Below are 23,369 nucleotides of genomic sequence, written 5' to 3'. Positions count from 1 at the left end.
CTGTCAGTGGTGTCAAAAAACCTGCGTAATTTCCTTTTTCTTACAAGATTCTTACCCTGTAGAGTAATGATAGTGCAGGAGTGGGAACTCTCTCCTGAGTAGGGCCTGCCCATTTCTGCTAGCAGCAAAGTTTTTGAGCAAGTCTGCATTTATTTACATACCTTGCAGCAACAGTAACCATAACCTCACACTATAATTATGCAGCAACCAAACTCCAAACAGGGAGTTTAAATTGAGTTAATTTCTGAAGTGCCATATTTGTAAAATAAAGGTACAGTATCATTGTAAATAATATTTAAGGGTTCTAAATTCCTTGGAGGGAGGTAAGGCTTGCCTATTACCCATTTACTACTTGCTGCTTGCCAGTCTGTCAGAAGTAGCGGGAGAGGGAAATCGTCTTTTCTTATGCAGGTGTCCTCTTTCTTAATTTTTTCCTCAAAAATCTGCAATGCTGACCTCTGTTACAAGATGCCTCATATCTAATTGAACACTTGTACTATTCGAGTGCTGGTCATAAGACTTGAGCCTTAATCCTGAATCCCTGAATCCCAGAATCAGGGATCAGAATAATTAGGGTCGGAAAGGATGCCTGGAGATCATCTTGTTCAACCCCACTACTAAGGGAGCATCGCCCAGAGCAGGTTACAAAGGAACATGTCCAGTTGGGTTTTGAGTGTCTCCAGAGAGGGAGACTCCATGACTTCTCAGGGCAGCTTGATCCAGTGCTCTGCTACCCTTAACATAAAGTTCTTCCTCAAGCTGAGGTGGAATTTCTTGTGTTTAATTTATGACCACTGCTCCTCATCCAGTGTTTGGCACCACTGAAAACAGTCCAGCACCATCTTCTTGACAGTCACTTTGGAGATATTTGTATGCATTGAGGAGATCCCCTCTCAGTTTTCTCTTCTCTAGACTAAACAGGCCCAGCTCTCTCAGTCTCTCCTTGTAAGAGAGATGCTCCAAGCCCCTCATGATCTTTGTGACCCTTTGCTGGAGCTGCTCCAGGAGCTCCTTGTCTCTCTGGTACTGAGGAGCCCACAGCTGCACACAGCACTCCAGGTGTGGCCTCACTGGGGCCCAGTAGAGGGGGAGGTCAGCTCCCTTGACCTGCTGGCCACGCTCTTCCCAAAGCAGCCCAGGATCCCACTGGGTCCTCTGGCCACAAGGGCACACTGCTGGCTCATTGTCACCTGGTGATCCACCAAGACTCCCAGGTCCTTCTCCGCAGAGCTGCTCTTTAGTGGGGCAGCCCCAGCCTGTGCTGGTACTTGGGGTTATTCCTCCCCAGATGTAGGAAGGACCCTGCATTTGCCCTTGTTGAACCTCAGTAGGATTTTTTCTTCTCAGCTTTTCAGCCTATCAAGGTCCTGCTGAATGGTAGCTTTCCTCCAATCACTGGCACCTCTTCAGTTCCCTATGATTTTTCAAAGGTGATGGAGAGTGGCTTAACAACAACATCTGCCAGTCCCCTGTGTACCTGTAGGTGTATCCTATTAGTGCCCATGGATTTATGGGTGTTAAGTCTGCTCAGCTGGTACTTCACCCAACCCTTTACAATGAAGAAGAAATCTTCCTTTCTCAAGTCCCTCTCTCTTATCTCCAAGATCTAGGTTTCCTGAGGACTGATCTCTGCAGTAAAGACTGGGGCAAAGAAGGCATTCAGCAATTCTGCTTTCTCCGTGTCTCCCCTCACCACAACACCCATCTGATTCAGCAGTGGCACCATGTTTTCCATCCATCTTTTGCTGCTGATGTACTTTTAGAAGCCCTTCTTGTCCTTGACAGCCCTTGTCAGACTCAATTCCAAGCAAGCCTGGTCCTTCCTTTTCACATCCCTTCACATCAGTGATGTTTCTATAGCCCTCCCATGCAACCTGCTCCTTTTTCCATATCCCATAAATTTCTTTCTTCCATACAGGATTAACTAGAAACTCCCTTCTCATCCGTATAGGTCTCTTGCCCATGAACCATTTCTGGTTCATGAGAATACACTGGTCTTGACCTTGGAGGAAGTGATGCTTGAATATTGACCAGCTCTCTTGGACTTCCTAATCTTCTAGAGTCCTAAGTGATGGAATTCCTCTAAGCAGGCCTTTGAGGAGTTTGAAGTTCTCTGGGAGTTCAGGGTTCAGTCCTACTTACTGCTTTGCTTCCTCCACACGGGGTCCCAAGTTCCACCATCTCATGGTCACTGCAGCCAAGGCTGTCCCCAGTTCATATCTTCAGCCAGTCCCTCCTGGTTTGTTAGTTCAAGGTCCAGCAACACACCTTTCCTTGTTGGCTCTTCCAACACTTGGATCAGGAAGTTATCCTCAGTGATGTGCAGAAGCTTGGACTGTGTGTGCTGCGTGGTGCTGTCTCTAATAAATATCAGGGCTGTTGAAGTTCTCCAAGAGAACCAGGGCCTGTGATTGGGAGGTTATTTCTAGCTTTTTACAGAAAGCCCCATCAGCTTTATCCTGATCAGGTGGCCTGTAGTAAGCACTATAGTGTACCTGTATTATCCTGTCCCTTAATTCTTACCCATAAACTCATTCATCTATGCTTGAGTAGAGCTTGATACATTCCAGTTGCTTTCTCACACCAAGATTAATTCCAGAACCACACCTCACTGACCTGTCCTTTCTAAAAAGCCACTCATGAAAACATTCTAATCATATGAGCTATCCCACCATGTCTCGCAATTGCAATGAGATCAGGGCACTGATCATCATACCACACACAGAGATTTCTAGTTCCTGCTATTTATTCCCCATGCATTTTTATGTACAGGCACTTCAGAGAGGTAATCAAGCATCCAGCTTCCCCAGAAAAGGGTTTAAGACTCATCCTAACCATACACACCCTTGATGTGGTTAGCCCTATGATTCTCATCTTGAGAAGCAGTCAGAGGAACATCAGTGACTGGACTGGTTGAAATGACCTACTGCCCCTGAGGAAGCAATGGCACAAGCATTGCCACTTTGGACCTCTAAGTCCTTCATTTTAAAACCTGTCTCACCAAACTGACTAGCCTGCTGCCAAAGAATCTCCTGCCCTTTTTAGATGGGATGATCCCATCCTCCTCTATCAGGCTACAATCATTAAAGCACTATCTACTGACATAAAAGCCAAACCTTCCTTACAGCACCAGCCACAGAGCTAGATGGTGATTTGCACTGCGTGCATGCTTCTGGCTTCTTTTCAAATTTAAAAAATAAGCAGATGTTGACCATGTAGGAAATTGTATTGAGGAGATGGACATTTTTATTTTACACTGGAGAAAAGTATGAACACTACTTTTCTTTCTCCAACCAGCATTTTCTTCTCTTTGTGGGAGCATTTCAGCGAGTAAAAATTGGAAAGCAATAACAGATGTGCTAAAATAAGTAAAAGGAAGCATAGCTTTACAACCGTTAGGTTTGTAAATTTTGTTTATTTGTAGTGGTAAATAGACCACTCCCCTGGTCCACTTCCACAGCACTGTGTCCTTGAGGACAAAGAAACATTTTACCTGGTTAAGTTCTATTACTTCATGCTGTTACCCAAATAGTGCCTGGCTCCTATTTTCTTTGTGTGTATTGTTTGGGTCCTTGTTGCTAGCTGGAGGTGTTTCTAGAAAATCTTTTCTTCTTTCTAAAATAGTTGTTTTAAAACTTTGAGTATTGTTTCCACTTTTAAATATATAAGCATCTTAGTAAGCATAGAGATGTATATCTATACAATGTGATCTATGATTATCACCTAAGGTCGTTCATAGATTCCTTTCACTTAGCTGTTCTGGCCCAGCATGGCCCCTTACCTATACCAAAATACTATTAGTGATAGCTTTCAGACGCACACTTCTGCTAGAAAACAAAGCAAAATAGAGAGGGGCGGGGGTTCTGGTCTGTATGGTGTTTCCAGGATGGGAGTAAAGAGGGGAAGTATGTCCAACAGGCAACCCAAGCAGGGCTCTACTGACTGGGAGACCTTGCAGCCTGCTGGAGAGATGCTCTGCCTCCAGTTCTGGAGTCATGGGACCTCCTTGCTGTGCCCACACCACTCTCAATTTCCCATTAGCTCTAGATCTAAGCTGAGGCAGCCTATCCCTGTGTTTTACTTTGAAGAATTAATCATTTTAAGCAACATGGGTATAATCATAATTTTTTTTTCTTTTGTGTTAGTGTTTACTTTCTGAATTGATACTGCAGTCCAAAAAGACCATGAAGTTGAAATGACAGGAGAGTGCAGAGATAAACTAATCATGATGATGTGAAAGAGATTTCCTATAATTTTGGGACTACAGGTTACTTAAACACACTAAAAATATCTATGTAGAAAGAACTCATCACCTATAGATCCCTTTATGGCCTTGTTTACACCATTGGCATCTCATCTCTGGCATCAGCTTTGTGAGATTTGTACCATTTCCAGGAGAATTTACCCTTCCACTCATGTGCTGAGCAGCTGATGGAGTGGCAGTGGTCTGCTCCTGGCCCAGCATTTTATAACTGGACCAGAGAGGGTCCCATGTACCTTTTGCATGCAGATCAGCCTTCACCCCCCATTTCTGGCTGTGTGTTGCTTTCTGGAACAATGGTTTTCCCTGATCCACCACTTCTCAAAGTGTTTAAAGACCAGGAACTTCACTTCTTGTGTGGTTTTCTTGGTGTTGGCCAACAGCATAAGTATCTTCACACCATAGGCTGAAAGTAAAGTAGCACGAGACTCTTTTGGGAGTTTACTGATCTAGCCACCCACATACCAAGACACTCACTTGAGATGTATTTTCCTATCTCATTTTCCTTAGTGCCAGTCCTATTTTTCTGCAATGTCCCCTCCCTGCCACTACACTGAAACCTACCTATCACTGCTCTCTCTTGTCCAATGAGCTGCTCACTCAGGAGCAGCTTCTTTCAAACCAGCTCACACAGTATTCCTTGAAAAGATGACACTGATATCCACAGAGAGAGGTTTCTACTGTGAAATTCTGACATCCAAATGAGTTTAAAATTTCTTTCTCTGCTTCTGTCTCTGACTGTGCAAGTTGTGACTGAAGCAATAATTGACAGGTTTTGGCAAGTGCAGCTTTTAAGTAGCTGTTGAGGGTGCAAATGCCTAGAATAACTATATAAAACAATAAATATAGAAAAGTTTGAAATGGAATCAAATGACTCACACTAATCTTTTATATGAAGAGATAAAAAAATGTCCATTTTTTTCGGTCTTGCAAAAAGAGAACATGCAGATCTTTGTATATCAGGCATCATTTAGCAATGCAATCATTTTTGCGCAGTAGGAATTTATGTGCATAACTGATGGCAATACTTAGGCCTATATCCACCATCTCATTGAAAATTGTGTTAGATTAAAAATTGGGAATTTTTCAGGGTTCTATTAATTAATTTCAAAAGTTCCATTAGTTTGATAGAAGAAAGGCTGTACACTGTAATCATCTGCCAACTGGTGATAATTTTAAGTAGGTTTAGGACCACAGTCTCAGCCTCTGGCTTCTTCACTTCGCAGAGCAAGCAGAGAGTCTACAGCAGCCTCCAAAGACTCTCAGACATATCAGGTTGGATTCTCCAATCCTCTTTCTCTAAATTCTCCAAAACTGGTTCTCCACCAATTTTCCACTTGTTTCCTAGCCTTGCAATGAAAAGGGCACACCAGATTTCTCAGGCTGATACTCCAGCTTGGGATTAGCATGACAAAATGTCTTTCAGGAAAGTCCATAATATGCTGTAAACGACATCACACTGTTTTGGCTCCAGGAAAGGCCAGTCCTGGGGAAGGAGGTCAACAAGCTCTTCCCAGTTTGTTGGTGTCTGTTCAGCTGCCAGAATAACACCTTTATTTAGCTGGGGACACCATCTCACAAGGATTTCTTCCAAAGTGGCACTCTGAGAACAACATTGCTGGCTGCCAAATTTGTCTCATCCCATTGGGTTCTAGATATGATTCGCTCAATGTACAAATAAAACTGTCTTCCCTAAGTCCTGACCTTGAAAACTCAAGTGAATTTGACTGCCAGTCTGGGTTGGTTTTTTTCTTTTCTTTGCTAATGATATGTGAAAGTGAAAATTCAGAAGTTTTCACAGAAATGCTGCTTTCCATACTTCACTTTTCTTCTTTATTTAGAGACATAGCCAAACATTGGAGTTTAGTGAGAAGTTGGCTGTACTCTCGAAGTCACCAGCACCAAGGACCAGGACTTTGTTGATGCATGAACAAGGGAGGACAGAGCTGTGGTTGGTAATGCATGCAGTCCTACTCCTGATTGTGGATGCTAAATCTGAACCAGAGTGCCTGTAGTTATTGCAGGCCACATAGCTCTCAGGCCTGACTGAAGCCTAGCCTGGGAAATTCATGAGAAGGAATTAAAACAATTCTCAGAGATACTAAACAGCCTTGCAGGTGTTGTTTTGCAACCTGTTGTTTCTCCTTGCAAGAGACAGTCAAGGGGGGCAGAGTGCCCCTGACCAATGATGGTAATGTAGTACTTTGTTAACCAATAAGAGTTTCCTTTCTGTACTTTTCCACGTATCTGTCTATAAGACAGAGCTGAAGCAATAAACTAAGGAATTCTCCTGTCGTGACTCCCTTGAGAGTCCATGGTCGTTCCTTCAAGCCGTTCCCAATCGGAGCGACATCTGGTGACCCCGACGTGATGTGGAACCGACCCCTGAGGTCCGGTAACCCAAGATAAACTGCAGCCGACCCCCGAGGTCAGAGAGCAACCGACGTGATCTGCTAATCCCCTGAGGGTAAGCAGCGAGCGGGGAAAAGCCAGCCCTTCCTCCTAGAGGGGTAAGTGGAATTCTCCCGGGCTTTCCAAGAGGAAGCTGGTTCTAGAAACCAACGGGATAGTGGAGCCCTGCCAGTGAGCGGGTTTGGAACGGCATATCTTGGTGAAGCAGAGCTCAAAATTCCCGGGTCTGAGCCGATAGCGTGTGCATAATTGCATTCGCGGAGCCGCCAAGATAAAGTCCTCATAATGAAGGACTGTACTTCAGCTGATGAACAGCTTGCCTACCTTGCATGGCAGGATGCCCTGCCCCGCATGAGACTCAGTGTTTCTGAAGATGCCATGCGTGCTTTATTTCAGTGAGTGAAAGAGCAAGGTTTTGATATAACTATGGACAATGCCTTTAATCTCGAACTTTGGCTGTCGATAGAGCACCATTTACGGTCAAAATTCATGAACGGAGATATCAGCGTGTGTAGCCTAGCAGCCACCTGGGGAGTGCTTTTTAAAGCGCTGAAACGGAGCCAGTCTGAGGACAGTGAAACCGGGAGGAAAAACTTAGATGCCGGGAGTGCCTCCTTTGTACAAGATAAGGGACCGGGAGGTGAAACCGTGGATGAGCTGCATAGTGCTCTTTTAGCTCTGCCCAGACCCTCGGAGGACTTTAGCGGCGAGCGAGAGCAACCCGCAGCCCAGAGATCTCCCTCTCCAGAGAGGTTTGAGCGGCCGCCATCCGCGGAGCTGGGCGCGCGGGCTTTGCCAACGGGAGACTGCCCGCCTCCGCCCGTGCCACCCGCAGAGCCTCCGCCGGCGCCAAAAGCGCTACCGCCGGCCGCCGCAGAACCTGCTTTCTCCAGCGCCTCCGTGCTCTCCGAGCTTCTTCCTTCTGTGCCGCGAACAAAAGCGCAGACATCCCCGCTGCAGCCCGTCGGCGCGGCGGGGGAGGGGGAGAGAGTCGGCGCTCGGCTCCCCCGCGCCCAGCGCGCGGGCCACCGCCACCGAGGAGTCCGAGCGCAGCTCCGAAACACAGCGGGCCGCCACCACCGAGGGAGGGGACGGGCCCGCCCACGCAAACCCCCCGTGTACCAACGCGGCGGGGCACGCGGCTCCCCCCGGCAGAGGAGCGGCGGGGGGAAGGGAAACAGCAACCGCGTTCCCCCTGCGCCTGCCCGCCGCCACCAGCCGGAGTCCGGCCGGCCGCCGGCCGACCGCGGGCGGAGGAGCGGCGGGGAGAAGAAAAGCAGCAGCTTTGCTTTCCCCCTGTGCCTGCCCGCCGCCGCCGGCCGCGAAAACCCCGAAAAACCCGAACTCAAACCCAAATCTGGGGCCGGGGCCAGGCCCGTGGCAAGGATCGCCCCCCCCGCGCGTCCGAAACACCGGCGAGAAAGCGCAGGCGGGGGGGGGCGGCGACCTCGCTCTCCCCGCGCGTGCGCGGGACGGCTCGCCCTCACGGTCCCCCCGCACTCCAGCAGGGAGGCGCGGGAGGGAAAGAGAGCGCTTGCCGTGCTCAGCTCCCGATCTGAGCTCTAGCAGCAGCCCCCCCGCACCCATAAAGGTGGCGGGGGGAGAGAAAGACAGCGGCAGGCCCTCCACCAGGACCTGCTACACCAACCCAAAGAAATACCTCGACGAAGTCTGTCAACTCCAGCAGCCTGAGCCGTGCCAAAGTCCTGCAGTCCCTGCGGGACCCAAAACTAACTCATTTGTATTTTTTAAATTTTGTGTTTACAGAGCTGACAAACAGCCGTGAAGAGATAGTAACTTCAAATTCCCTAAACCTTCCTGAAATTCATGAACTACTGTTCAAACCCGATGAACAATAACAGCAACCATGAAAACTTTATAAATCCCTCAAAAATCCCTCAATTGTATTTAAAAAAAAAAAAAAAAAAAAAAAAAAAAAAAAAAAGCGGGATAAGAAGAGGGGATCAAATTGCATAGAAATTGCATTGTGCATTGTTTTTATCACTTTAGTGTTCTTTCAAACTACTCTATTGACATGTTAGACTGTCAATTCAAACAGACTAACAATGTTGTATATAGTTTTGTATAGTGTGTGTATTAATTCACTGAATTAGAAATATTAGACTCAACCATCAAATCCTTGCAAGGAGAACAAATCCTAAATACCAAAACATAAACCAAAATTCTAAATTAATTCTAAATCAGCATCCATTCCAATTTCTAGTAAAAGAAACCTCTTGTGCTGTGTTTGTTCCTTTTCTGAAGGGCCCAACAGAAAATTACAAACACAGTACATTTTTATTTTTTTTTTCCTAAGCGAAAAAGGTGAATTGTGGATGCTAAATCTGAACCAGAGTGCCTGTAGTTATTGCAGGCCACATAGCTCTCAGGCCTGACTGAAGCCTAGCCTGGGAAATTCATGAGAAGGAATTAAAACAATTCTCAGAGATACTAAACAGCCTTGCAGGTGTTGTTTTGCAACCTGTTGTTTCTCCTTGCAAGAGACAGTCAAGGGGGGCAGAGTGCCCCTGACCAATGATGGTAATGTAGTACTTTGTTAACCAATAAGAGTTTCCTTTCTGTACTTTTCCACGTATCTGTCTATAAGACAGAGCTGAAGCAATAAACTAAGGAATTCTCCTGTCGTGACTCCCTTGAGAGTCCATGGTCGTTCCTTCAAGCCGTTCCCAATCGGAGCGACACCTGATGAACTCAATAATCAAACCACTGCCATGCTAGGACCAGCACTGAGAGGAGAACGGAACAGCTGTGATGGGGAGCTGAGGTTAACAGACACCAATGCCAGGACATGGGACATGAAGCAGCAAATGCAGCAGAGAAGGACAGGGTCATGACTGTAGAGGAGAAAGTGGACACACAAAGTTATGTGAAACCTTAAAATCATAGAATCATAGAACACTTTAGTTTGGAAGGTATCTTTAAAGGTTGTCTAGTCCAGTTGCCCCAAAATGGACATCTTCTATTATGGGATATCTTCAGATAGTTAAGGTGGTTCAGAGTCCCTTCCAATATGGCTTTGAAAGAGCCCCAGGAATGGGGCATCTACCACCTCTCTGGTCAGCCTGTTCCAATGTTTCACCACACTCACTGTAAGAAATTTATTCTTTATATCTAATCTGAATCTACCCTGGTTTAAAACCATTACTTATTTTCCTGTTGCAATTGATCCAACTAAAATTATGTAACCATCTTTCTTACAAAGTCTCTTTAAGTACTGGGGAATTAAGCTCTCCCTGGAATGTTTTCTCTTCAGGTTAAACAGCCCCAACTCTCTCAGTCCTTCTGCATAGGAGAGGTGGTCCATTTTTATGGCCTCCTTTGGACTTGCTCCAGCAAGCTGATGTCCTTTCTGTGCTGCTGGAGCACAGAGCGGGATGCAACACTCCTGGTGGGATCTCACCAGAGCAGAGTGGAGGGGCAGAATCCTCTCCCTCAACCTACTCAGTCTTTGGATTCGGCCCAGGATGTAGCTGGCTCTCTTGGCTGTGAGCATATGTTCCAGGTCATGTCCAGCTTTTCATCCAACAGCACCCCCAAGTCCTTCTTGTCAGGGCTGCTCTTAATCCCTTCAACCCCCAGCTATATTGATTCTGGGGTTGCTCCTGTCTAGGTGCAGGACCTTGTTCTTGGCCCTGTTAAAACTTATGAGATTCCCATGGGCCACTTCTCGAGCTTGTCCAGGTCCCTCTGACTGGCATCCCATCCTTCAGGTCTGCCAACAGCACAACTCAGCTTGCAGTCATCTGCAAGTGTTCTGCAAGTGTTTCTCACTGTTCACTCCACAGTGAGTGGCACTCACTGTGCCACTGTGTCACTGATGAAAATATTAATCCCGGTCCCAGCATAGATTCCTGAGGGATACTACTTGTCACTAATCTTCATTTGAGTGCCTATTTTTCACAACTCTCTGGTGCTGTCCATCAATCCAATTCCTTACACACCAAAAAATCCACCCACGTAATCTGTATCCATCCAGTTTGGAGTTAAGGATGTTGGGGGGGACCATGTCAAAGACATTACAAAAATGCAGATAAACATCATCCATAGCTCACTCATGCAGGCATTCCACCAGTGATGTTCACTGCAGCCCTGGATGCCTCCATCCTTGATGTCACCCATGAGCTCACTTGCACCAGTGACCAACAGATCCACTCTGTCAGGGCTGTCCATTACCTGGCTTAGGAAGTTATTCTCCATGCATTCCAGCAGTCCCCTGGATTGCCTACAGCTCACTCTGCTTCTTCTCCAGCAGATGCTGGGGCTTGAAGTGTCCCAGCAGAACAAGGGCCTGTGAGCATGATTCCTCCCATGGCTGGAGCAAGATTTTATAGTCAATACACTCTCTGTGATCAAGGGCCTGTATAGGCACAATCCAAAAAGTTCCTTCTGTTACATTATTTTCTGATTCTCACCCAAAAATTCTCTGCAAACCTGTTTGCAGCTGTTCTTCAGAGAGAGCCCTTCATATTCCATTAATTTCTTGATGTGGGGGGCAACCCACAGAGGGCTCTGCCTGTCCCTTCTGAACAGCCTGTAGCCATCTCTAGCCACACCCATCATGGGACTCATCCCACCAGCTTTCAGAGACGACAACTAGTTCATATCCTTCCAACAGCGCAGTGGCTTCCAGCTCCTCCTGTGTGTTACCCAGAATTGCATCCATTGGTGTAGAGGCAATTCAGCTGAGCTGTTAACTATGTAGCCTTTTTAGAGGAATGCTCTTTAATTTTCCTCACATTTTCCACCAGTGTTCCTCTGTAGGTTTCTATTACCTCAGGAGCCCTTGGGTCATCTCCGTAAGACTATTATTTTCTTCTAAAATAGGGTACCTTTACAGAAGTGTCACTGTTATCTATGATACATCACATACATCTTGGCAAATCTTTGCAATTAAGAGGTTAAGATGAGCTGTACCTTAAAAAGAGAAATGGTCAAATAGATAGTTTTCCAGATGAAGAGGACTTCTGGCTGCTGTCTATGATCCAGCAATATTTACCTCTAGATTCTTGAATTTTCCAGTCACTGGCTTTGGAGTGCCCATGAGATTAATTAGTTATGCAGGGGGCACAGATCCAGTTTAGTGACTGCAACCATCTCTCAATTTATATAAAATAAAAATATTGTTTTCACATTTATCTTTAAAATATCTGCTTAATCTATTACAATGAACAAAGTGAGTACCTGAGGAATTACGTTGGAGTCCATTCATTTTAACTCTTGTCAGCCAACTCTGAAGCAATATCACCAAAGCCAATTCATCAACTGTATGGGTATTCCCCACTTAGGCAGCTTGATAAGAGGATGGACAGGACAGGGAGAGAGGTGCTTCACTTTGACTAAGTGAGATGCATTCAATAATTACAATACCTGTTGTACTGCACGCAGAGGAGGTGTGTCACTGCCTTCCAAGATAACATTGCCATAACAAAATCAGTATGACCTTGCATCCTACCTCAGACATCAGAGTCTAGGCATGTAAAGTTTTGTTTCCTTTGAAGTCAATGAAGGTACATGGACTCTAGATTGAGGAGAATCAGTGAGAATTTAGTGCCATAAAGTGTTTGTGGTTGTAGAAAACAGAAGGGAAATCCTAGAGTGAAACAAGCAATTCAAAGACAAGATTTCAGTCTGGACCAAGACCATTGCCTTTCCCTGTCTTTGTGCCATTTCCCTGTGCAGAATGTCTTTGAAGCAACACGTTGAACTTAGTAAACAGGCATGATCAGAACAGAGCATGAGGATCTCCTGAACAAGATAATGAGCTTCAGCTAGCTCAGACCAAAGCTGCTGAAACAGCTCCCCGCAGCCTCCTTCTTCAGCTATCACTAGCAGTAATATTTAAAAAAAGAAATTGGTGATGCTTCATTTTAAGTACTTACCAGCTCTGTCCACCTGAATTCTGTTATGCCATGCACTACTGCATTTGTTCTGCTGTGGTGGGATGCTGAGTGTTCTGCTGTTGCAGCTACTTGCCTTAGGCCTTAGAAATCCTGATTCCAGTTTGGGATACGGACTTGCTGCCAAGTTTGGTATGATAACGTTTCCCTTGGGGTCATAGATTCGTGGTGTTTGCAAGACGATCTCTTGTGATGTTCCTGCTGTCTGCCAACTTTGTCTCCCATTTTAGATGCTGGTAGAGTCATTTTGGAAAGGGAACTGTCAGGTTCTCGCCATATGCATTGAGACTTTTGATGTTGTATTATATGCTTGATAGCACTGTGGATTCTTGGAGTCAATCAGACCACAGGCATCAACTTAAAACCATGGGAGCCCACTCTGTAAACCTTCACTTAAGTTAGGGTGAGCATAACTCCACCAGTGTTGCCACCTGGGAATCAGTATGTAAATAGTTTTCTCTTTATAAGGATTGGTGCTGGAAAGTTCTCTGTTCCCCTTCTTATTATTGGTTAAGAATTGCTTCAGTGATTTAAATATTCTTAACCCTTGTTCCTCATTGGACCCTCACCATCAGATTCCACCCCCAGCCTACCCTTCATACACTTTGTATTCACCCTGGCCCTGGCTTTTAGGAGTATCCCCATACCTCTGTTTGTATTACCTTGTTTGTTGTTTTACCCTTATTAGAGGTGTTTTTGTTTCGGGTTACTCCATTGAGCCTGTCATTTTTTGTTCCATCACCACGTCACTCTCGACTGACGCAGTCCTGAGGTGGCAGCAGGCCGGTCTGTCAGAGGAGCAGGCCGGGCTGCCACAGATTCTCACACGAGTTTCACAACATTCCAGTGCTCCAGCTTTGGGTGCTCAGTGGAACAAAAGGCTAGCAGGTGACATCCACGGCTCATTGCTCACATCCAGGCAATGCTGTAGGCAGGCTGCACTCCTGGTCCACAGAGGTGGAGTTGGAGTGAGGCCTAGGGATGGGAGTCCTGTGCTCCTCAGGGTTGCAGGGAGCTTCTCCCAGAACTCTCCTGTGCCTTAAATTCACCTCATCCCCTAAGCACTGCTGGGTGCTTAGAGTTTCTTTCCTCCAGAACAGAGCTGAGATCTGTAAGCAGAAAATAGAGTTCCTGTTGTGTTCAGCTAAATTTAAAAAAAAAATAATTTAAGTACAGAAGGCCAGGAAATTTATTGATTACTTGTTTTATTCAAAGATCTGTGCATCTGGGTTTTTTCTTGTCCTGAATGAATGTAGTGTATTTTCAGACATTTGTCTTTCATTTACACCTTAAAGTAAGCAGCATCTGTTAAGGCACAGGTGTAAAATATACACCTGTGTTACTGGGGAAACAGGACATATAGGAAAGAAAATTGTGCCTTCCATCTAGCATATCTGAGAAAGCAAGAGAAAGCTCTATACCTCCATTAATTTAGGTTGGTCCCTTAGTTTCAATATTATTAATTGCACAAATTATTGTACACCAGTTTAGTGGCAACTGTTTCTCTTTTATTCTTTGAGTTAACTAATTCATTTGAAATTTCCCACTGGAGATCCAAAGTGTGACTTTGAATGCAAATTGTCACCATGGGCAGTTTTTGCAAACCAGAATAAAGTTATTCAAAGGAACTAGTGGCTTTGTTTTGATCTTCTTGTTCATCTTCTCCCTGGAAGAAAACTGGAAGACACTTAAAGTTTCATTTACATAACATGCAGTGCTAGGGTTCTGACTTGTGCATATTGGACAGAAAATAAAAGGGTTAATTTAGTCCTCTAATCTATTGTTATAAGCCTAATTATTTTACATGTCTTCATTTCATTAATGAATTGGTGTTTTTTCCATGTATCTCCTTCCCCATTGCTTTTGTTTAAACCTCCTGATGGGAAGGGATAGATTAATTTTGTTGTGTCTTAATGAAACTGTATGCTACATTAGATTTAACCATTTGGCATGCACTGCCAACATCACCATTATGCATAATGAATTACTTCTTGTGAGTCCCAAACTAACACAGATCTTCAATGTTCCTCTGTAGATACTGCAACTACAGCTGGCAAATATCATTAACTTACATGGAAACCTAGAGCTTAACACAAGAAACCTTCAGAAATTTTTCCATAAAGAAATGGGAATTTCTTTTAAAAAATGCAGGTGCTTTCAAGAGAAGATGCAGAAAGCTCATTAATCTTTGCTGTTATTTTCCATTAACTGTGTTTGGTCTGTGTATGCATGTGGGTGTGTGCATACCCTGGGCCTACAGCCACAGGCAGAACCCCCAGTGCGGCAGCATGTGCTTTGTGTCAGGACTGGAAAAGTTTCCTATGCTCTGAGCAGTTTGCCTGTGAGCATGGAGATTAACATCTCCCTCAGCTGCTGAAGCTTTTCACACATGGGCCCTTTGCCTCAGCAGTCAATCTGAGGACCCTGACAGGATTTCTCTCACATAGCTTACTGCCAGTGGAATGACATAGGGAGATAATTGATTAAACATGCAAACCAAGCTCCTTTCTCCCAGGTCCAGTGTCCAGTCACCTTTGGTTTCTTTGTTTGCTGTTTGTCAGAGGTGCTCAGTCAGTTCATCAGTGTGGCACCATATGCAATACTTCATGAGTCAGGCAGTTGGAGGCTTCTTTTACCACTTTTTCACTCACCTGCTTAAACCTTAGAATAGGGATGCAATCTACCATAGCAGGGCCCTTTCCTAGGAGCATGATGGTTGAGTTACCCAAGGAGAGAAGAGTTTAATGTGGCCCATGCCCCTGCTCTTGCACCTTGTTCCAGGAGCAGTTAAAGCCCGGCTGCCACAGCTGAACCTGAATCACACCTGCCACCCCATCCATCTGGGACATCTCACAGTTACAGAAGTTGTTTGTCCAAGAGTAACAGAAATCGTTCAAACCAAGAGACAAATGTGGCATACCCCAGCACATGCCTGATTATTGGTCAATGTGTGTTGAAGAGCCTCTGTTGGCAATGTCTGCCTCTTTGTCTGTTCACCTCCTCCACCACCCACCTTCAGCCTCTTTGTACCCAGCTCTGAACACTCAAGTCTGTCTCATTCACATGCCTCCTCTGAGCTCTGCTGTTTCTGCTGGACACAAGAAGATTGACCCTGAAGCAACACTGAACTCTCAGGGTAGAGACACAGGACTGTGAAATGCTACCTATATATCTTTTCCTTGCCAGTATAGCTGTTAAGCTGTTATAGCTGTATGTGCTAAGCTAAAAAAGGGTTTTCAGACGAAGTCTGATATTAGGCAAAACAAAGCACAGGGACAGCCAATTCTGTGAACCCTTAACTGATCAGTGTTCAGAACTCATCAATGAAAGCTAGGAATATTCTGTGCATATTCCCTGCAATTTTTTATCACAGATACTGAAGTTACCAGCACAGATTGAGTGCAGTATTAGACTGCAAGCAGGGACACTGACTATAAAACTAAATTTAACTTGCAAAGATCTGCTCCTTTTTTGTTCAAGTGTCCTTGAAAATTACAAATGAAACTGCTTGGCAATGCCAAGACAAGCCAAATACTTTCTTCAGCTGGAAAAGTTCTCTTCTAATACATTCTTTGTTAGCCAATGGAAGATACTAATGACAAGGACTGTATATGAAGGGAATTAATGCACAAAAGCTTCATTAAAGTTAGATTTAGGTCTACTTTGTAAAGTTGTGTTTATTTTAGGCCCATGAAAGTGAAGAAATTTCTTGTCAAATCTGAGCATCTCAACTCTCTACTTAAACTGGACTGCTCTGCCACTGAGAGTTTGGAGACAGGTAATTTCAGTACCTTCTGTTAGTGCATTAGTGGTGCTCACGCTCAAACAAGCAGCTGCCTGCTACGTTTCCTGATCTGAAGAGAGGTCTGCTAATCTCTCTGCAGCTCCATATTGTTGTGTCTGATGCAATGACTCGAAAAGCTTACTCATGTATTCGTAAAACTTTGTACCACAGTTACAGCTGCTGTAAATTTTATCTTTAAGGACACGTTGGTGTCCGATAAAGGACAGTGAGATGTGAACTTCTGTGACCCCAGTGTCAGCAGACGGGCTTGGCACTGCTCCTGGCTTGGTATCTCTTACCCTCAGAAGCTGTAGAGGAAGTTGGTGAGCATCCAGTGAGTGCTGACAGACTGCGCAGATGTGACAGGATGCAGAGGTTTGAGTGCAAAATGCTGGTGTAACAGCCCAGCTGAATGAAGTTCTTAGTCTAAAACGCAGACATGATCAGGTTTTACTTCAAGTTAGGGACTGCTCCTCTGGAGAAAAATAGCAATAGTTTAATTTCCAAAGCCCATCCAATGAGAGTAATGGTCTCAGAGCTTCCAGGAGCACCCTAGATACCACATGGAGGAGCACCTAGGTGTTTATGCTGCGCACAGAGCAGTCCTGAGAGACACAGAGAACATATGCTGCATACTGGAGGTAATCAGCTGTAGGGGAGCCAAGAATAGTGCTGGGTGTCAGGATACCTTGGTTATTCTCAGTCTGGTGATTAGATTTAGAGTTGCAGATTGTGTAATCGGGAATTTCAATTTGGCATGCAGAGGGAACTGACTTAGATATGTCACTTTGGAGACTGGAGTTCTCTTCCCTGGCAGGAGAATGAAAAGCCTAGCTTAGTAATGACCATGGTGCCTTGTGGAAATATTAGCAACACTCTTTGGAAGAGGTACTCTTAGAAATTCTGGCTTTTGGCCCAATACTTCTTTCCTCTGGTTACAGGGTACCTTAAACAGGGAAATTTTCTTCTCACATTTTCCTGATCTGCAACAGGCACAGGAAGAGCTGTGACATATAACTCCCCATGAATTAAGGACTTGCACTGTACTAAATAAAATGCAAAAAAAAACAAAAACAGCCCACCATCTCACTGAGATGAGATTGTCATTTCCTGGATTTGGGACCTCCTTACAGAATTAATATCATTAAATACAACTTGCTTCATGGTGTGGTATTAGTTATGGAGCAGTAAATCTCACACACAGACCATGAGGAGGTTTTGGGGTGACAGACTGTTTACCTGCCTCATTGGTTTCTATAAAACAGCTTCAGTGAAGTTCAGGTGTTCCATATTTCTGGTCAGATGTTGTTACTGAGCATCAGCTCTTACCTTTCTACGGAGGGGTGAAGTGAGAGCCCCTGGAAACAGAGATGGTGCCAATGATGATGCTGGGAGGATATGGCTCCAGGGGCTGGGCTTTTGCAGGCCTCACGCAGAGACTTTTAGCAGCATCACTACTTAGTTGCTGTCACCTAGAGGGACGGATTAGCACAAACTGGTGTCTAGGCATACAGGACATCTGAGTCAGCTTCCCAAACTTCACCAGCCCTTCACTTCACCTTGCCCACATCAGTGTGCAGATGACCTGAAGAGAACAAGTCTGCCTTGTTAAAAGAGTCATGTCTTGTTATCCACAGAGTCTGACAGACCCAGAGCTGCCCCAGATCTGACATTTCTCTTCTGCTGTAACTCAATCACCCCCAACTTTTTAATGTACTAAACCATGGACTAGCATCATAGCCAGCTTCAATACAAAACCAATAATGAGTGGGAGGAGCTCACTCAATTGAGTTTGTGTCATGCTGCTAACCTACAAACAGATACTGAATTAAAGGATAAGGATAGCCAATAGTAACATGCAGAGGGTAAATCACATTTTTCTAGTCTTCCAAGGCTCACTAAGAACTGTCAACAAGAGGATCATCCACTGTATCCCATATAGTCAGATCAAGGGAGATAGGGAGATCTCTGAACTTTGACCTCGGCAGTATGCAAACCAGGGGTAGTTTTATTTCATTTCCCCAGCATTGCCTTTTTTTAACTCATGCTCACTGTTTTAGAAATCGGAACTAAAATATTTTGTTTTAATTTTACATGAATTTGAGTAAGCATGACTTTTGCACAGCTGAATAAAGCTATTTTTATTACTCCTTACTTATTATTATTTACTCCTCCCAACAAATGTGGCAAGCCTAGAAGCAGGAGATTAGAATACCTTTAAAGTGTTCTGGTGTTCTAAAAGCACACAATAAGAGAAGGAGGTGGTCCCTGTTGCCTTCTCTGACTCTCACATGTATTTCTACTGCCTCTCTTGCACCAGATTTTGAAATCAGATTGTTGACATGCATGTCAGACCCGTCTGCTGACTAAGTGGAGGGCCACTTACAAAAATAAAATACACGTTTTCCTCTAAATGTGCTACCCAGGGTAAAATGTGGCCCATTTTAAACAGATGCAGCACAGCTGTACTGAAGGGCCTAAGGATTTTTGGGGTAACTATAATCAAGAACCATGAAAAGATTCTTGCTACAGAAGATAAAGAATCCCAGAATTTTGCTCAGAATACTGAGATACAACACCACTGTTAAATATTCTAATTTATGGTCAGCAACAGCCCTTTAAAGATCAGTTATGCTATATGGAAGGTTTTTATTCTTGAGTAGTATTTCTCTTAACTAGCATAAAGTTTAGCAAGAGTAAATCTTTTTCAAAAACATATTGAACTTTTTCAAAAACATTGACACTTATTTATGAAAAAGGCCATAGCCAGAGCCATGTTCTTATATTCACACAGGTCAATTGTATAAAACAATAAATATTCCTTAAAATTCTTCTTACACACTAAGTAGACGACCATACTTGTTTTTTAGCAATATTTGGTGCATGAATACAAAAGATTCTTGGAAACAGTTCCAAGAATGAAAGAAAATTCCTAAAAGTGAACAAGTATCACTTCCATAATAGTGGTGTAAGACATTTCCTTTGTGGAAAATGTCATCTCCTGTAATGGGTCTGGGCTTTCTCCATTAGCTTTGTGTCTTTTATAGGAACCTACAACACATTTTCAGTGCAGTGGCTGCTTTTACCCAAACTAATGTAATTTTCATTTCACATTTCTACACAGGAAGAGTAAAACATACTTCTTTTTATACAGACCCTGAACACCTTTTCACAGGCCTTACACTGAAGTTTTGACCAGGCTGTAATTGTCCAGGGAGAGAAGACCAGCTCAGGAGAGATTCCTACCAGCTCCAAAGTGGGAGTGGGAATTGAGAGTGCTCAGCTCAGCCCTGAGTTCCCCAAGCTTTGTAGCAACAGGAGAAATCATTGCTATGTGTTTTCCTGCTTCTTTGCATTTAGGTCTACCTTGACTCATACCAAAGTGTGTATGATTTAGAAGTTAATTTCAGTGGGATCCTTCCTGGAACTTTCTTGGCTTTTGCTTCAAAAAAGATCCAGAACTACTGAAGCAAGTCCTATACAACTGACATGAAGATGAGAGGAAAGAGAAAAAAGGAGCTCTGGCCCAGTTTACTGCAGGTCCTAGATGTTCTCATGCACCCCATACAGCTCCTCAGTGTTTCCTGCTCTAATGTGGCTCTGCACACCTGAGTAAGAAGCATTTTGTACATAAGTTATTCCAAATGTGTCCCTTAGCCAACTGTGTTGTTACAAATTCCATTCTGTACTTGTCACTCTAGGCTCTCACAACTTATCTGCACCACAGAAATCCCAGCAGGCAAAAAGGTGAGCACAACATGATTTTGCCCTAATTTCTTCTGCGCTTCTTCCATGTTTCTTGGAGCCACATCACTGCTGTATTTCATTAATAGTGTGATGGTAACCCTTGTTTCTGGTCCGCTTGGAGTCAGACAGTATGGGTATGCATATACTGTATGATTAATCATTTATATTTACATACTACAATGACATTTACATTATATTTATTTGTAAATAATACTACTTCAGGTATGTTTATTGAAATGTTCTTTTTTTTTTTTTTACTAGACATAGATAGAAAATTCAAAGAACAAAAATTAGAATTCTCACACATTTTAAACATAGAGGAAAAATATTATTAAACATAAATGATAAATCAGCTTTTTATCTGAAATTAAATATTTGTTAAGAAAATGTATTTTTTTCCTGTAGTTCAAGTAACTTACTATTATTTTTCAAATTACTGCATTCACTCTGTGAAAATATGCTTATTTTCTATACTCTCAAGACATTATTACAAGAAGGAAATTTCTGTGATTTTACTGCTAAATTACAGATACCAGACTGGAGAAATTTGGGGCTGTATTTCTTTGGCCATGTAAATAGCTTTTAGAAAACCATTTCAAAATTTTATTTACAAGTAATGGAAATTTCTAATTGTCATTTCACAGTCAATGCAATAATGTACCCTCACAATTTAGTTGTTTTGGATTACACCATCCAAGAACAAATTTAGGAACTTCTTATGGCCACAGATTCCCTTGGGGTATTATAGTCACTGAGCTTCTATTTTCTCTGTGCAGTGAGTGAATTGATTTGTACAAAATTTGTACACGTTGGAACATTTTTAAGTGTTGGATCAAATAGGTACATAATAGCAATTATTTATGAATTATTAAGCCAGCAATTAAAGCATATATATGAGATTAAGAATCAGAGCAGATATAAGTCAGGAGTTTTTCTGATGTGGTAAAGGACAGCAATCATTTAGGCAAGACACCTGCTGGATAGATGTAAAAAACTATCATTAGCTTTAATTTAGAACTGACCTACTTATTTACAATGCAGCTTGCTTTCCTATGATTTTGTGATTTAACTAATTTTGCTTCCATACCATTATAACTACACCCTGCTCAGATGATTTCTCTCCACGTCTATGAGATGCCATTGATGCAAACCTTCACAACTGAAAGGAAAATGGTATCCTTTAACTTAATATTTAAATGGCTTTTAAAGTTTTATTAGAAATTTTTAAAGATCTCGCTGTATTTATCTCAGAAGTTTTTACATGTCCCTCAGGTGAAGCATCATACATACTAGGCAGGCCCTCAGTAACAGTAATGACTTATCTCTCAAAACAATTTTCCCCCTATAGGGCAGGGCATGAAAATTGCATGTTTGTCTATACTGATGAAATGTATGAAAGACAGACTTTTGAGTCTTCTAATTTCTTTCTCGTGGGCCCATTTCTCTCTTTCTGTTTATTACTAATATGATTTCTTTTATCAGTCATGACATGAAACAGCTCTCATAGTCAGAAGCTGACTTAATTTTAATGTCCAAAGTGTAGCATAACAGCTACACACTTTCTGTCTTTCACCATCCAGTTAAAGCCTCTCCCACCTATGTGTAGTTTTATTGCTGACTGTGTTTTACTGCAGGGTGTAATGCACAATTGCTGCTGCGTTTCTGCTCAGTGCCTCACAGGAAGTGACCACATGCTTGTGATGCAGGACAGGTGCTACATGCCATGGGGCTGCAGAGGTGGGGTGATATCACCCATTATCCTAAACCCTGGCATCCAAGCACTTGCATGCCATAAACCCTCCAGTGAGGTCTTTTACTGCAGAGCTGCCCTGTCCAAGCCACACAGGAGTCAGTGGTGGGTTGCCTGGGCAGTGTTGCTGCAGAGGAAGGATGTGCCCTCACCTGATAAACTGCATGGCTGGCTGATGCTCAGTGGAGCCAGCAGTCAACACACATCAGCAGAGAAAAGCTGAAAGTATCAGGATAGGCAGAGAGGATTTTTCAATCTGAACAGTGAATGAGGATGGGAATAAAATAAGTAGAGGAAAGAGATTTATAATTTCTGCTTTAGCCTCAGGTAGCCAATCTGTTGGAATTAGGTTTTTCCTGAGTCACTGCAACACAGGATTAGGCTGTCTGGGTTGTACACGCTTGTTTTCACATTGCCAACATGTGATACACGAACAGTAGTGGCATGACACAAGAAAGCTTGCCACCTGATGCTGACCAGTGAAAGCATGTAATGAATTTGAAAATTTCATGCAGTGAAAGCAGCTGGAAGTTCAATGAAAAAGTTTTGGTGGGGTATGTTTGTATGGCACAGAGAGAAGAAATGCTTCAACACTCCATGGTAAGCTTTCTGGGAGGACCCGAGTCAGACTCAGGCTATGACCCAGCATACAAATGCAAAGGTACTAACTTCTAAATTAGATGGTGGATGGCACCTTTGGGGACAGATGGAAGTCTATGGAGTGCAGGATGGGAGGAGGGGAAAGCAAGAAAGAGAGAGAGTAGAGAGGAGATAGAAAGAGACAGCTTCAGTAGCAGAAAAAAAAAAATTATCCTATTTCTTAAAAACATGTGTTTTCACTCCATTCTGTGCTTATCTGATAGCAAAGTCCTTCTGTGGCTTTAACTGTGTTTGAGACAGGAAACTGTGCTCTTCAAGTCCTTGTATCCTTGGCTGATAGCAGCACAGATAATGAAATTTTTCCAGAAACAGTGTAATTTCACACAAAAAGTGCTAGGTAAAATCCTGTGGAGGCAAATCAAGGGTTTTATTAGTGCTGCAGATTGGCAGCCAACACCAAGGGACAGTGCAGTTTCAGCCACACTTGGCTACTTGGACATAATACATAATGTACACATTATGGAGAAAAGGGGGTTTTGCCACTGAAGATTACTCTTTGGGTCAAATACCCCCATTTGAAATGATCTTTATCAACAAATTCAGAGTCAAGACAGCATTGTCTAAGCAGGATATTTTTCTTTCATCTTCCAGACTCTCTAGGCTGACACAGATGAACAGGGAAGAAATTCAGGCAGTGGGTTTCTGGGGGATGTTCTCTGATCCTTCCTTTTTCTTTGTTACATAACCCCTAAGTGATGTGTTTTGGTATTTTCGGCTATTAATTCCTAAGATTAATTCCATGGTAAATTTGCATAATCAGAGGACATGTTCTCTTTTTTATTGCTCAAAATTAGGGAAACAATCCCCCCCAAAAATCTGGTAACTGTTTCACTGTGG

General features: G+C 43.5%; 1 long non-coding RNA gene across 1 annotated transcript; it reads right to left on the bottom strand.

Moving 5' to 3' along the window:
- Nucleotides 1-4,124: 4,124 nt before the first annotated feature.
- On the bottom strand, nucleotides 4,125-13,625 carry LOC147648507 (uncharacterized). Its single transcript, XR_015280126.1, has 2 exons — nucleotides 9,377-13,625; nucleotides 4,125-6,237 (listed from the first exon to the last, which is right to left on the bottom strand). It is a non-coding gene; the product is annotated as an uncharacterized LOC147648507 (long non-coding RNA).
- Nucleotides 13,626-23,369: the final 9,744 nt, after the last annotated feature.

The sequence above is a fragment of the Cyanistes caeruleus genome, chromosome Z (genome assembly GCF_971803275.1).
Source record: "Cyanistes caeruleus chromosome Z, bCyaCae1.hap1.1, whole genome shotgun sequence".
NCBI lineage: Eukaryota > Metazoa > Chordata > Aves > Passeriformes > Paridae > Cyanistes > Cyanistes caeruleus.
This window is presented reverse-complemented; position numbering and strand designations above follow the sequence as displayed.